Source organism: Hibiscus syriacus, unplaced genomic scaffold (genome assembly GCF_006381635.1).
Source record: "Hibiscus syriacus cultivar Baekdansim isolate YM2019G1 unplaced genomic scaffold, ASM638163v2 tig00112503_pilon, whole genome shotgun sequence".
Lineage (NCBI taxonomy): Eukaryota > Viridiplantae > Streptophyta > Magnoliopsida > Malvales > Malvaceae > Hibiscus > Hibiscus syriacus.
Genome location: NW_024063349.1, coordinates 2,136,003 through 2,148,499, shown reverse-complemented (window position 1 = coordinate 2,148,499; position 12,497 = coordinate 2,136,003).

The following is a 12,497-nucleotide window of genomic DNA, read 5'->3' as shown; positions in this document are numbered from 1 at the left end:
TGTAAGGTAGGTTTGAGAGGATTGTCTCAGGAAAGGGCAGACAAATATACGACTAAAAAATGACGTTAACGGAAATTTAATAAGATACTCAACAAAGTCGATGAAACGCTATCGGAAATATTGACTAATAATAATGTAGGTGAAAAACATGAAGAAATATTAAAAAATTTGACAACCGACAAACTTTGTTTATCGATAGGTATCAATATCATGCACAGAAGTGTCAATATATATAGTAATATATAAGAAAGTGATGAAAACCGGTTAAAAGTAGACATGTACCGATACTTTTATAAGAATATGTATAAAAGTATCGATACTTTAGTAATTTAAAATAATTGCAATAAAAGCGCATATAAAGTATTAATACCTTACACACATGTATCGATACATGACAATATAACAGGTTGAAATTGACAAATTCGATTTCAATTTGACAAAACATGTAACGAATTTGACTAAACCGATTGGAAATTGACAAAACCGATTTTAATTTGACAAAACCAGTTTCAATTTGACAAAATCGGTAAAGTGCTATCGGAATTGTTGAAATTTGTATCGATACGTTTATAAGTATATGTACCAAAGTATCAATACTGCAGAAATTTAAAAGAAATGAAAAAAGAAAAATGTCTCGAAAGTATCGATACCTTACACACATGTATCGATACATAACAATATAACATGTTGAAATTTGACAAAACCTATTTCAATTTGACAAAACTGGTAAAGAGCTACTGTAAGTCTTGCTAGTATCGATACTTTTATAAGTATGTGTACAAAAGTATCGGTATTGTAGGAATTGAAAAGAATTGAATAATAGCGCCTATAAAGTATCGATACCTTAAACACATGTATCGATACATGACAATATAACATGTTGAAATCTGACAAAATCGGTTTCAATTTGACTAAATCGGTAAAGTGCTATCAAATATGTTGACGATATCGATACTTTTATAGCTATATGTATCATATTATCGTACTTTAGAAATGAAAAAATGAAAATGTCTCAAAAGTAATGATACCTTACGCAAAAGTATTGAGACTTGGGTAATGGTAACGATTAAATATAAATAACATAACCGGTTAAAATATCAAAGGCATTGCTAACAGAGAAATAGATAGAAGACGGTCGTAGTTTTTGAAATCGAATCATATTAGTTGCTGTGAAATAGAAGCAAGACGTTTTTGAAAGGATACTTGTTTGTTTTTTGTTGCAATCGAATCTAAATGTATGTTGTCAAAACCCTAGTTTTTTAATATTACAATATTGAAAATAGGGATTAGGTTTTAGGGTTTAGGGTTTTTGAAGTAAGAAGGATTTGAGACCGATTATAGGTAAAAAGTAATATTCTAGGTAGAAAATAAATATAAATACTTTTATATAATGTTATAGGTAGAAATTGTTATTGTAGGTTGTATAAAAGTTCTGATAATTGTAGTGGAGAGTATTCACATTCCTTTAAAGAAAACCCGGTTACTATAGGATTAGTTATCGATACTTGTATATTCGGTTACTATAGGATTAGTTATCGATACTTGTATGTTGAATAAACTGTATGTAACTTGTATTTGATTTGATTTGATTTTATGCTTGAATGTTCATAAACTGATATATGAAGGAAAAATGAAGTTAATGGATCTTGCAATTTTTGTTCGCGAAGATGACATTGAAATGGAGCCCGAGAGTATCAACAATGAAAAAAATCAAAAGCAACCACTGGGTGGATATATGTACTTCTAGTAAGTATCAAAGTATTTGTGTAATTATTGTTGAAAATGTAATTGGAATAAAGTATTTAAGAACTTTAAATTGATTACAAATTTCAAATCTTGACAGTATGACTGAATGCCAAAGGATGAAGGAAGCTGATAATTATAACATCGATTCGGTATGTAAAGTAAAATTGACATTGAGTATTATTTAGCATTAATTTATTGATTAAGAAACGTTTATGCTTAATTTTAGGTGAAACATAAGGTTTTGGAGAAATGGAAGTTGATGAGTGGTGCTGAGAAGGAACCGTATGTGACACTGTAAAAAAATAGACAATACTATAAAGCTTGGAGGAAAGCACATGAAAAGAATGTATTCATTAAACTTGTTAATACTGTGATAAACGATATATAAAAACACTAACATTATATATTTTAAAAAATGTAGGAAGTGTCGAAAAGGTGTAGCATTAAAAGAGTGAACTCCATAATTGGACATGAAGATGAAAAATAAAGTTCATGTGTTGAAAGAAATGTGGTTTAAATCTTTGATAGGAGTGAGGGATCGACCAATTTGGAGGGAATTGTGTCAATCATTGATGGAGGAATTTGATGTAGAAAAATGTAGAGTTCAATATGGTGATTATCATTTCCTCTGGGGTTCTCATGTGTTGTAGTCATATTGGGGCTAGAAGACAAAGGCAATAGTGTTGAAGAAGTTATTAAGACGAAGAACTGGAAAGCACCTGCCAAGAAATATGATTTAAAGCCCAAGATGACATATGCTGGACTTGAGGAGGAAATTAAAAGTGAAGCTTATGACGGGGATAACCTGAAGGCCCGGTACTATTGTACCTTGTCGGAATATTTCTTTGTCCAACGGGTGATACATCCCTGAGCAAGGACAATATCAAGTTGATTTGTGACGAATGGTTGAAAGGTGAATTGAATTAGGCTGAATATGTCCATGACAAATTGATTGAATCAATAATTAGCTTTCAAAATGGCCGAAGCTAGACATACTTCAAAGGGTGCATAGCAATCTTAGAGGTAAATGAGTTGAATGATGTGTTGGGTTAGAAAACTTTTAAGTATAGTTATTATAAAAAATGATAAAATTTCATTATAAATGCAGGTTGAATTGTTGGATTTTTAGTCTGATTGTGCAAGTGTGTCGACATTCCAAAGAACCGGAGTGGCATGCATCCATGCATGGGAAAAGGAACAAGTAGTTCGAGTGATAGTAAAATTGAAGTTGGAAAGACCGAGCAAGCAAAAAGGATAATAAAAGTAATTATATAATATTAAGATTATAAAAAATGTATTAATATTGTAATTTAATTTTGAAGGTTATTGGCAAGGAGGAAGAGGAGAATCTAGTAGGGGGATTATGGTCAAGAGAATGTAAGTAAATTTGACATTTTGATGTCTGAGTTGGTGGATCTAAAAAAGTTCGTTTCTGATTGTTTGCAAAGACAATCCAGAATCGAAGAGGCGATTGAGAGACTTAAGGGGGAAGTGGGGGAGTGGTGAAAGAAATGGTGGAATTGAGGGGTGAATTTAAGGGGGGTGATAGGAAAGGTTGAAAACAAATCGATGAGGGGAAAAATGAGGGCTGAAATAAAATATATGAAGAGTTATGTGGAGAAAAAATATGATGAATTTAAAAAAGATGAAGAATAAAAGTTGGATGTAGTGAGGAGGAAGGATGTTAATGCTATGCGGACACCAGAGAATGTAATCGATGTTATCCTAGATTCAGAATGTCCTGCTCCTAAGAAGAAAAAGTAGAAGATAAGATGAATAAAAGAAAATTGAATTTGATTTTTATTATTGTGTTGTGACTAATATTTGTAATCAAAATTATAGGTTGAAAAAATAAAAATACCAAATGAAACTGGTGCATTTGAAAGTGGAATGTGTGAATATGTATGGAATAGTGGGTTACCATTGAGGTCAGTAATATATATTCATTTGTAAGTGATATTTAAATATTTCATGACAAAAAATTAATCCAAATTTATTATACAATGAAATTGTAATCGAATTGGGAAACCAATTCGCCAAAGTATCTGACATTGCAACGTTAAAACCTATGGAATGGGTTAGCGGTCTGGTAAGTATAAAGTATAAATTGTTAAAACCTAGTGAATATGTTGTAACTATGTAATTAATTTTGTTAGGTTATTGATTTGGTCGGTTGGGTATTGGTTAACAATTCGAAGAAGATATTGGGGAAGTGGAAGCTTACATACTTTTCATACAATTTTGCAGTGAGTTAAATTAATAAATATTGAAAAGTAGTGTTATGATGTTCAATTAATAATGATTGTCGAGGAAATGCAGACGATGGTGTTAGAACACAAGCCAAGTGTTGATATGTTGCGGGTTTTTGGGAGTGTATATTGAAAGACTATTTGAAATTAACGAATTGTGACACGGTGAGATACCATATGATTGTAAATGGTGGTTTGTATTTAAATATTTATAAAGAAATTTCATAATTTGTTAAAATGGTTGTGACATTTATTATAGATCTTTATTACAATAAATGACAGTCATAGCCATTGGTATATGTTGGTGTTGGATATCGTTTCTCATGTTGCAACAGTTTATGATAGTCTATTTGCAACGCCAAGGGCCAAAAAGAGAGTGCAAGATGTGAGGAATTTGGTATGTACGAAAGGAAACAATAATTTATAATGCATGATTTGTTTGTAATATAACTTGATATTTTTTCATGCAGATTACCATATTAGATAAATATAATAAGGAATACATATTTGTAAATGCATATGGGCAGCTGAAGGTCCCATTGAAAGGTTTCAACTTTGTGAAGCATAAAACGAATGCACAATTGAATGGGTATGAAATTTGAGCATAAATTGAATGCGCAATTTATAAGGGTTTCATATTTGACATTTGTGGTATTCAATTTTTTAACAGACATGATTGCGACATTTATGTGATGATACAGATAAAAGGGATCGTTGCTAGAGGGTCAATGGAAGATTTGGTAAGTGGAATAAAAAATTATTTTACAATTAAAATGTTAGAAGTTGTAGATTGAATGATGTGGTTAACATATTGACAATTTGAATATAGGTTGTTGGATATTGGGATCGTATGATAAAATTAAACGATCTCATAAGCCACGATCAAAATAAAAGGAGAGATGCGTTGACAATTGCTTGCATGAGACACATGGAAAAACATATGTGATGATGTAAGCCAAATTTTGTATATGAATGAAATTATGTATATGATTATCAAAGTTAGCAATAGGTTGTTGTATATGTTTTTTATATATACCAAGTGTTATGATATTTAAGATATATGTAGATCGGTACTTGCAGTATTCCAAATGTCGTTGTTGTTCTGAGACGTAATAGAAAGATTGAAATTATAAATAAGCATTGAAAATTTAAGACATCATAGTAAAATAGACATAGTAACTCACATCATTGTCTTCATTCGCGGGACCGTATGACCTTTCCATTCCGTCTTCAAAAAAATCTGTTGATGTAGGATGTGTGCTTGTTTCTAAACTGAGCTTTACTTGAGGACATGTTAGTTTGTTATGTCCCTCATTGTTGTAGAACCCACACTGCCTAATTTTCTTGTCGACCTTATTCTTTTGTACTTCTTTTCACTTTCCTTGTTTTCATTTAAGGTCACGAACGTTGTTTACGACATTGCTTCAGTTGACTGAATCTTTCAAACCAAATGAGTGTTCAAATTCAGTCGTTAGTCTTTTCATCTCATCTCTTGCGGTTATGAAAGACGCATATGTCTTTGATGCAATGTAGTATAAACAAATTGACATTGCACGTAGAGAAACAAACCGTGCCATTTGCATAACTTATGGGGGTACATTGAAGTTAACAAAACTTTGTGCACAAGTCTTCGCATCCTTAGTCCACCTACTTAGAATCAAAGACTTAGGCATAGATGTGTATTACAAGTGCTTCAAAACGTAAATTTGATGGCGACATGGAATTCCTATGGTCTTGAATTTTCTACACGAGCATGTTAGGGTTTTTGTACCGACATTAAAACTAATTTTAAATTTCTTGTTTTTTCTTTGTACTTTATCAAAATAAAATTTTGACATTCATCTGATAAGGACTGAATCTATTCCTGAAGTCGGTATAAAGTCTCTCGTTGAAGTTCTTCTTGGAACAAACGAAATGATTTGCACGTATAAATTTCAGCAGCACGATTTTCTAGGTGAATCAGTTTTGTGATCTGGAAGGACTTTGTATGGGAACTTAAGTAATATGCTTTCAACTCGTTGATACTCATTTTACTAATTCCTTCTTCAATTGCACGAACAACATCTACATATGTCTTTGTATTTTTCAGTGCAATCATGAGTGAAACATTCATAGACTCGCACCTTTGTGTAAAGAGAATATTGGAAAATAAATGATTGGTTAGATATGCTTGTACCTATAAGTGTCAAGTATTTACCTTCTCAATCACCCATGGATTTTTTTCGACATTGAATTATGAAACAATTGAACGCTTTTGAATATCAAATTCTTTTGTTGTCCACCAGCAAGCCATGTATATAGAAATGTTGTTGTGAATTTGCGGTCACCAATGTTAGCTTGTGCATTTCCAAGAACATAATATGTGATTAGCAAAAGGGATAATAGATTTGATAGCCCTCTACATTTCCCTATCCCCGTCAGTGAAAACTAAAAGAGGTGAGTTATTCATCATGGCTTGAAAAAAAAATTTAGCACTAACTCGAAAGGTTGGGATGTTTCGTCAGGATGGCAGTAGAAAATTCTATTGTGCTATGGTGATGATTGACACCGATAATAGGAATAATTGGTCGACCATACAAATTATATTTATACATTGTGTCGAACGTAATTACATCACCAAAGCATGTGTAATCGGATCTCGATTTTGAATCAGCCCAAATAAGATTATGCAATGCCCTTGATTCATCTATTGAGCATGTCATAAAAAACCTCATCATCATATTGTTTCTTAAAATCAAAGTAAGCAATTAGTGTATTGACATCCCCATTGACGATTTCCTTTTCTTTACCTCTTTGAAGTGCATTGTAGAGGTTTTATGTGTAAATCCAATATTGTGATAACCCCATACCTGATGCATAAAATAATTCATTAATTGTGAAGTCCCAACACCAATATCTTTCAATGTTGTTGCCTCATCCACATCAGTCTTACTCACAACTCTATTTGAACGCATAAATGGTGTCATAACAGTTGTGCACAATGCATGATTATGTTCCTGAAAAGATTGATTGTTTGTATTTGTTGATGTCACCAAGACTTTCTTGTGACTGGCTTATGAGCATTTTGACAATCAACATTATTGACTTTGGATGATCGAAACCTTTCTTTTGAACAACAAAATTCTTGTGTCTTCATATTCCCTTCCCTATCAAGGTGTGTTGTTCCCTGACGTGCACTAAAACCATGTTTTCGTGCGTATTCCTTGTAAAAACCCCAATCTTCCTCACGTGAAAAAAAAAAGCTGACCAACCAATCTTTTAGATTCATCAACAATAAGTACTACATGGCATTCCTCGCTCGACTTAACATCGTCTTATGCAGTATGGTCCATAAATAATGGTTCATTAGTACGAAAAAAGTATGCTTGTTTTAGGAAAGTTCAATGGTCTCAACAGGAGTAGATGTTGAATTTTGATGTTAGAAGTTGAAGTAAAGGTTCATAAAATAACATGCTTCAGTAGTGCTTTCAATTATATTAGGAGATGGTAGTTGAAGGGTGGGTAAACATTTATTTTTTTATGATATATTTAGGTTTGTACAATTAGTAAGTACCCAATTCAATAAATTAAACTGGATGTATCGATACCACTAATGTAAATATCGATACTTTGATTATAAGTTTATACATGTTTTATGTAAGTATGGATACTTGTTGTGTCGATATCGATACTTTTATTCTAGTATGCTTGTAAATCAATTTGCACGCCAAGTATATCGATACACATTATTAAAGTATTGATTTTTATAATTTCGAAACAATGTATGCAATGTATGAAAATGTCCAAGTTTCGATACTTTTTATATCCGTATCGATACTCTTATTCTAGTATGGTTCTCAAACAATTTGTCCGCAACAAAGTATCGATACCTGTGTATAAAATATCGATACTTGGAATTTTGAAACCTATTATTTTAAAGTAATAGGTAAATTGACAATGGAACGGGTAAAAATCTACTGGTTTAATGATAATAGGCGTAAACATAAAATATCGTAAACATAAAGTATTGATATTTATTATATAAATATCGATACTTTTATTCCAGTATGCATCTCAAACAATTTGCACGCAAAAGAGTATCAATACATATATAACAAGTATCAATAATTATAATTTCAAAACCTTTTACTTTAAAGTAATATGTAAATTTACAATGTAAACAGTAAAACTCTATCGGTTTAATGGTAATAGGCGTAAATATAAAGTATCGATATTTTTATATCCGTATCAATATTTTTATTCTAGTATAGTTCTCAAACAATTTGCCCACAACAAAGTATCGATACCAAATATAAAGTATCGATACTTGGAATTTTAAAACCTATTACTTTGAAGTCATAGGTAAATTTACAATGGAAATGGTAAAATAACCAATTTAATGATAATAGGCGTAAACATAAAGTACAAATACTTATTATATAGGTATCAATAATGTTATTCCACTATGCATCTCAAACAATTTGTCCATAACAAAGTATCGATACCCATATATATAGTATCGATACTTGGAATTTCAAAACCTATTACTTTAAAGTAATAGGTAAATTTACAATAGAAACGGTAAAAATCTACTGGTTTAATGATAATAGGCGTAAACATAAAATATCGATACTTTGTATATCTGTATCGATACTTTTATTCTAGTTTTGTTCTCAAACAATTTGCCCACAACAAAGTATCGATACACATATATAAAGTATCGATACTTGGAATTTCGAAACCTATTTCTTTAAAGTAATAGGTAAATTTACAATTGAAACAGTAAAAATCTACAAGTTTAATAATAATAGGCGTAAACATAAAGTATCGATACTTATTATATAAGCATCGATATTTTTATTTTAGTATGCATCTCAAGCAATTTGCACGCAAAAAAGTATCGATGTACATATAACAAGTATCGATACTTAGAATTTCGAAACCGTTTACTTGAAAGTAATAGGTAAATTTACAATGTAAACGGTAAAAATCTACATGTTTAATGATAATAGGAATAAACATAAAGTATCGATACTTTTAATATAGCTATCGATACTTTTATTACAGTATGCATCTCAAACAATTTGCAGGAAAAAAAGTATCGATACATATATAACAAGAATTTATACTTAGAATTTAGAAACATTTTACTTTAAAGTAATATGTAAATTTACAATGTAAACGGTAAAAATCTATTGGTCTAATGATAATAGGCGTAAACATAAAGTATCGATACTTTTATTACAGTATCCATCTCAAACAATTTGTACTTAAAAAATATCGATACACATATATAAAGTATCGATACTTGGAATTTTGAAACCTATTATTTTAAACTAAAGGTTAATTTACAATATAAACGGTAAATATCTACTGGTATAATGAGTCACAAACATAAGTATTGATATTAAACCAATTAACCAGTTAGGTTAAGAATATTTCACCGGTTACAATATTATTAACCTATAAAGAAACTGATATTGATGTTCAAGTATTAGGTCACACTTTGTTTTTATTCGGTAGGCGCATTTTTTTGTCTTATTTATTTAAAAAAGAATCAATCCTCCATAATTGTAATCAAAACGTTGCTCTCCCAAAAGGTTGATATCTCTTCTACTCTGATGAATACAATTGTTCACGAAAATTGCACCATTCAAGCTTCTTTAAATATCCCCTCCACTGAAGACATTTCTTGCAACTATTGCGATAAGATTTGCATGTAAATTTATACATATTTTGCCCTAAATTAGGGTTTTATTGATTTAGGGATTCGATATTTGTTTCTTAATGTGCTTGTGTTTCATGTAACAACCTCTATATTCACACCTAAAAATGGCTCAAAACATTCGAGATGAAGTTCTTCTCAACCAAGATCTTCTTCTCAAGTAAGAGCTTCTGATCAAATCAGGTCGTTTGATACAAATAACTTTAGAATCGATGAAGAGAAAAAAATTATCGGCATTTCAAAGCAAGAAATATTCGTCCCGAACGTGTTATTGACATGGATTTCATGTTTGATGAAAAATATAAATTTGATTTTAAACAGATATTTACAAATTGAGTTTGGCTTGAATTTCTGGTTATAGAACCAAAATATTTCCCAAACCTTGTTCGAGTGTTCTACAATAATGTTTCATTCCACCATGAGCCTAATAGGAACAACATCATTGAAATTAATACTCATGTAATGGGGAAGGATATATATATATATATATATATTTGTAATCTATTGTTGCGGGTATATGTGTCGAGAATAAAGGGGATTCTGATGAAACTGATTTAGATCCTACAATTAAATGTGTGGATAGAAATAGCCACATTCACCTAGATGTGGAGGTAGAGTGTTACATAAAATTCTCACTTGGTTTATTCGACCTTCCGGTGGAAAATTTTCCATTATTTGAGATATCGATTATTGGTGGTTAGCAAAGTATAGCTCAAAAGCTGCTCCAAACATTGCACAACTGATATTTGAGACACTTGTTAGTTTTTTCAAAAAGGGTAAATTCATTATAATTTCACTTCCATATAGATGCGTCATTATCCATCTGTTGAAGAAGAATGAAGTGGATTTTTCGCTTGATTACCTTGTTCGCTTATCCCGGAAGATTGATATGTTATCCATGACTAAAGTTGGATACGAATTTATTGAAAATACCGATTGGACTAAAAAAGATGGTATTGGAGTAGAACAAGAGAAAGAGTAATTGGACCCTATTGACAATGACAACCATCAGCCGATGAAAGATGTTTCGATGGAAGAGGCTAGGTCTGAAGAGAATATTACAATGAAGTCAGTGATGGAGTACATGGTTAATTTTTGAGAGCATTTTGATTCTCGTGTGGGGCACATTAATGACCAAATCGGGAAATGTGATCCAATATTTAATCATTGTGTGATGAAGTCTCCAACTTACGTAACAAATTCCGTCAACAACATTATACTAGTTAGATAATTCATTATTTATGTTCTAAACATTTATATGTTGTAAAATATATTAGTTTTTCTTATAACAACGGTGGACAACTAAGTGTTGAATGAAGAGGAGGACATTACATATGATGATGATGAAGATCCAAACAAATATATGGTGTCAGTAACACCACCGGTAAGAATACTTTTCATTTTTTATGTCAATGGAGTCATTGCCTACTTTTCAAAAAATACCAAAGGTTTTAAATTTGTTTATTTTTATACATTATTTTAACCTATAAACGTATAATTTTAATGTCATTTTGTTCATGTTACAGATGTTATATTGAGACCAGTGTATATGAATTTCTTCATTTTTGTTTAGAAAACTTTTTTGTTTCCTTTTGGTCTTCGAAGTTGAGGTAAGCATGTTAAGCAATTGAATTACTATAGATAAATGGATAATTTACAATTGGATGTTTCTCATGGTAATTGTTATTATTTCAGGAATAACATTGATCGTGCACTTGACAAACTACCTTTATTGTCTGACCATTTTATATTCATTCGGGTAAGATGCATGTTTTTTACGTTGTTTACTTTTATTTGTTTATGATTCCTACAAATTTATGTTTGACTATTTCTATAAACAGGATCAAGGAAAGTGAAAAAAAGGACGAAGTAACCTACTATAAAGATCTGCAAGATGTTTGGAATGTGTTTTCTCAATACAACCCGGGAAATACACTGTTGGTGGATGATTCAGCAGAAAAAATGATTTATAATACAGTAAGTTACATGTTTTCCATATGTTCTTTCTGTTAAGCTATATGTTGATACATTTTTTCATTCACAATTTATGTATTTATTTAGCAATACAGTTATATATGTCCACATCCCTTTGATGTTTTATCTTTGAACGACAATGCTTTAGGTATGACACAAATTTATGGTCACTTATGCGAAATTGGTTTCTTATTACATTATTGAACATGTTTTGTTTGTTAATTTCAATTATTTATATATGTCCACAGCAAAAGGCAGAAACATCTTGTATGTATTTGGAAAATTTGTCGAATGCGCCTAATGTTTCGGACTTTGTCAGAAATAACCCTTTTTCTTTGGTTTAACTTCTTTGTGGGTGGACAATTAGAACATGCTTAATTTATTTATTGATGACATGATTGTTATGTATAATATTGTTTTGTATGTTTGGTTTACTTATATCGTGTGTATATTTTTTTTATCCATACACATAATGCATTATTTTCAATTTTAATGTACTCAAACATATCAAACAATAACCGTGTATTTTAATATTCCTAACCACAATACAATATGTGACTGATACAGTAAAGATTCCATTCTAATTGGGACACTGTAAAGAATCCATTATAGTATGTGACTTTCTTGTCTTATCTTCCATTCGCCTGACTGATTTCTTTCTGTGAATCAACTCAGCTTTCAAATAGTATTGGTTGTGTATTTCCCTGCTTTTTGACTGTTAACACGTGTTACTTGAACAGTAGGAAACAATTATACAGTTCTCAATTTGAATTTGAATTTGAATTTCAATTTGAGCTCCACTATAAATATGAGCTTTTTTGCTT